This window comes from Lepisosteus platostomus, chromosome 1 (assembly GCF_059453375.1).
Source record: "Lepisosteus platostomus isolate fLepPlt1 chromosome 1, fLepPlt1.hap1, whole genome shotgun sequence".
NCBI classification, from domain to species: Eukaryota; Metazoa; Chordata; class Actinopteri; order Semionotiformes; family Lepisosteidae; genus Lepisosteus; species Lepisosteus platostomus.
In genome coordinates this window covers 63965715-63970296 of record NC_142611.1, presented here as the reverse complement: position 1 = coordinate 63970296, position 4582 = coordinate 63965715, and positions in this window count along the sequence as shown.

Below are 4582 nucleotides of genomic sequence, written 5' to 3'. Positions count from 1 at the left end.
CGCGCGCACCACCCCCTCGAGCCCAGATCTCGAGGTCGGAGCCAGGCGGGGCGGCGCGGCGCGTGTGATCCGCCCACTCCGCTTCCGGCCGCTTTCCTTGGCAAGGGTGGCCGGGGTCCTCTGGGAGTCCAACTTCCTGAGAGTGCATTGACGTCTAAAAACTTTGTATTTATCCCCATTCTGTTAGAGGTGTGGTTGAGTGTTCATCCCGCTGCCTTCTTTTGAATGCCTCTCCAGCAGGGGTTCCCAATCTTGGGCCTGTTGACCCCTTTCCATTCAGCCGGGGTACATGATAAAACCCTTAACTGACCCCCAAAACAGAAGTTTGAAAGGTTTGTTTTCAGCTCTTAAACGTCTATACGAAGTGGCTTTTGCACTGTTGTATTCCTCATGCAACTCAGGAAGTCTGTCTATGAGAGGGAAAAAAAATGTGCTAAGGTTCCGGTTGAGCAACCCGTTAGTTCAATTAAGTAACAAACTGCCAGAAGTGGGGCAGGAGTGGGGCTGGGAACCCCTTTGTCCTGTAATATCCATGCCACCTCTGACCTTAAATTCTTAACACTAATGTGGGCCAGAAGCCAAGGGGCCTGTAAAGTTAATGAACCTGTTATTCTGACTAAATGCTAATTGAGAAGCTCCTTTTAGGAGTGGATACAACATGCAGTGCAGTGTTGGACTTCATGGAATCAGCTGCAGACTTGATCGGTCTGGATTTCTCACACCTTCCAGGTCTTCGTCTCCATTCAGGTCCCTAGAAACCCAGCAGGTCAGCAAGCGTGTGGGCGTGCAGGGTAACAGCAGCGTGCTGCAGGTGTCCCGGGTTTGAGTCCACTTTCCTCCCAAAAAGGCATGCAGCTTTGGTGGGACTGGGCAGTTCTCCGTTTCAGAGGTGGGAATGCCATGGGATTTATGGGAGCATTGCGCAGTGTGCAACAGTAGAGAAACGGAATGAGTACAGTGGGAATCTGCAATTTAAGAACCTAAAGTCAGGTCACAAACTAGAGGAACCATTCAGCCCATCTGGCACGTCTGGTAATCAGTATCTAACCGATCAGTAGATCTCATCCACCTGCTTCTTGACAGAAAGCAGGGTATCAGCTTCAGAGGCTGGGCAGCTTCTTCCTGACTCCCACAATCCTTTGTGGCGATTCTAGGGTGGTCTGTGGAGAGGGCGCTCACTGCCAGACGGAAGGGCTCCACAGAGGCCACATCGGACAGACTGAAGCCAAATGGGAGGAGGGAGCAGCACCTCTGTCCTGGAACCTGCTCCAAGATGCCCCCCTCTCCGTCTCTTCATGGCGGATGGCCACGGAGAGCTTGTCGTTTCTGCCCCAGAAGCCCAAATGTGTTTGTTTGCTTGTTTGTTTCTTCCCTCCGAAGCACCCCCCTCCCCCATTAAAAACACACACACACACACGCCTTCTTTTCCCCTGATCTGTATCCTGTTCTTGTGAATACGGAAGCCGTGTCTTTAATATTGTATGAAATCCCAGGGATCTTGCGTAACTGCTGGCCTCTCTCCAAAGCACAGGCGCAGCTGTGAGGCCTGGTGTGTGTGCGCGAGTGTGTGTGTGTGTGCGCGAGTGTGTGTGCGTGCGCGTGCGCACATTTGTGTGTGAGTGCGTATGTGTAAGTTTGTTCAGGGGAGATAGAGACACAGAGAGCGCTGAAAGTCTCCTGTTGAGGGAGCCTTTTCCTTTTTAGATTACAGTTCCTACGAAGCCGAAAAAGCCTCCTCAAAGAACACCCTTCTTTAAATATGCACGGGGCTCTGTGTTTCAAAAAGCTCTAAAGACACTATTAGGAACCCCCCCCTCTCTCCCCAGGTCTGAATAACTTTAGTGTCCTTTTAAATAAAAAAATACCTGAAAACCCAATCCCATCACCTCACCGCAGTGATCCTCACTGCTGACACTGGAGAGCTCAATCCCATCACCTCACTGCAGTGATCCTCACTGCTGACACTGGAGAGCTCAATCCCATCACCTCACCGCAGTGATCCTCACTGCTGACACTGGAGAGCTCGATCCCATCACCTCACTGCTGCCCTTTGGATTTCTTTCCAACTGAATGCTCAATTACCTAAACTTATTATATGCTTAATTGGACAAGTTGTATCCTTTCCATTTTCTTAAGAAGTTGAAGATTTAAAGAGACCTATAAAACCTGCTGAAGAGTCCAATTAAAACCCATTATAACAGGATCTCCTTCATCTGAGGCTGTAAAGAGAAGTTAACAGTGTGCAGGGAACAGAACTGCATGTTTCCCCTAGTTTTCAACAGGATGCAGATCCTTGGATCGGTCTGGTCCAGGCAGTGGGTGGGAGAAGATCTGCTTCCAGAATAACGCAGACTGACGCTTGGTGGCTGTGCATTTGTCTGCAGTGATTTGAATGGGGGAACAGGACATGGCTGGTGCTGAGGAAGGGGGTGGGGGGTCCAGTCTCCAGTCTCTGAAATGGAGTTTCCTTCCTGAGGTACTCCATCTCCCATTACAGGCATATCCTGCGCAGGACTCAAGACGGAATAATCCGTCGGGAACATTTGGAAACATTGCTGGGAGCACAGGAGAAAATCCACACAACCATGAGAATCAGGAAAAATACTTTACTTTCAGGACTATTTATTCAGATTAATATTTTCAAGGAATATTACACACGCAGCTCACAGCTCCAGCCCCAGCTCACAGGCCATCAGCAGACTGGCTACTCTAAATCGCCGGCTACTCATCTCTTCCTCATGAGAGGAGGGGGGGCTTGGTGCCAGTGGAACCAGTACTGAACAGAATAAAACATGCATGTTGTTGGACTGTAGCCAGTCTCATGTATCAGGGTGCCCATACAGATACAGGACATATAATATCAGACCTGTTATTCCCTCCTTTTTTCCCTCATATGGGTGGACATATATAATTCTCAGCACACAGTGTGCCGGTGGGAACAAGGGTGTCAATAGATAGGCACTATTTCATGAAGTTTTCTCATAGACGTTGGGGAAGGTTAAATCCTAATCTCACATTTCCGAACACCAATGCATATACCGTAAGTCTCGCACCCAAGACTTCCCTTTGCCTATATCTCCCGACCCGCATCTACACCCCAGCAGCAGCTGCATGGCTCATTCCTTGCAGTTCCCTCAGCTAGTCAAATCTTGTCCAATACTCTGTACATATTTCATCTGTCGCAGTCATTGAATCTAAAACAACTACTGGAATAAAGTTTTGAGGACACACAGGATCCAGTAGTTGGTTTAGCAAAACCAAATAGCAATAGCAATAGTTGTTAGCATTGCTGCCTAGCAGCACTGGGACCCTGGGTTCAATTCTGGACCTGGGGTGCTATCTGTGTGAAGACTGCGTGTTCTCCCCATTTTCACATGGCTTTTTTACAGGTTCTCTGATTTCCTCACACAGTCCAATGACATGCTGGTAGGTTGAATAGCTTCTGGGGAAACTGACCCTGGTGTGAGTGTGTGTGTTTGTGTCTCTCTGCCGTGCGGCAGAATGGCATCCCATCCAGGGTGTACCCTGCCTTCTGCCCAATGCTTGCTGGGACAGGCTCTGGCTCTGCCGCGCCCAAGAATTGGAAGAAGTGGTTAGAAAATGGCTGGAAATCCCACCCACAACACTTGGCCTTCAAGCCGTTAAAGCAGAGCCTGGGCTGTGAAGTGTGTGAGAATATTTCCTAGTCATTCAACCCACAGCTTTGCCTAGAAGCAGCTGGTTTAACACATTCAAACAGGAACTCCTTTCCAAACTGAAATGTGCTTGTGAACATGGATCGCAGGCGAAACAACACAAATTCACAAGGACAGGGGCACCGGCGCTAAACAAAGATGGGAAAACTACAGTGTTGAAAATCTTTGCTTTTATTATCATTGTCATCACAATAGCAGCGAGATACTGCATATTCTGGACTACTGCCCCACTGGGAAGCAGCAAGGGGTGAGAACCGGTCCACACAGATGGGCCTTGGGTCTGGGGCGAGCCCAGCCGAGCCAGACCAGACCAGTCCAGGCTGATCCAGCACAGCTCACTCTTCAGGAGTGAGGATGAGCAAAGAAACCATGGGGCCCGACCACTTCAGACAACACAGAGCCCCGCAGGACATATGAAGCATTTGTGTTGACACATCATTTACATCTTGTAGACACTATGGAGAAAGGAATTAAAAAAGGCAAACAAAATTCTGTGATCTATTGTTAAAAGCACAGGGTTTAAAACAAGAGGTGTTGTGTTAACGCTGTATAACACACTAGTGAGGCCTCATTCAGAATATTGCAAACACTTTTGGTCACCATGTTACAGAAAAGTTATTGCTGCTCTGGGGTCTGGAAACAGCAACCAGATTCATTCTGGGGCTTAAAGGGAATATCCTGCACTGCGAGGCTAAAGAAACTGAAGGGAGTGTCCTATACTGACAGGCTAAAGGAACTGAGTCTCTTTAGTCTGAAGGGAGTGTCTTGCACTGACAGGCTGAAGGAACTGAGTCTCTTTAGCCTGAAGGGAGTGTCGTACACTGAGAGGTTGGAGGAACTGAGTCTCTTTAGTCTGAAGGGAGTGTCCTGCACTGACAGGCTGAAGG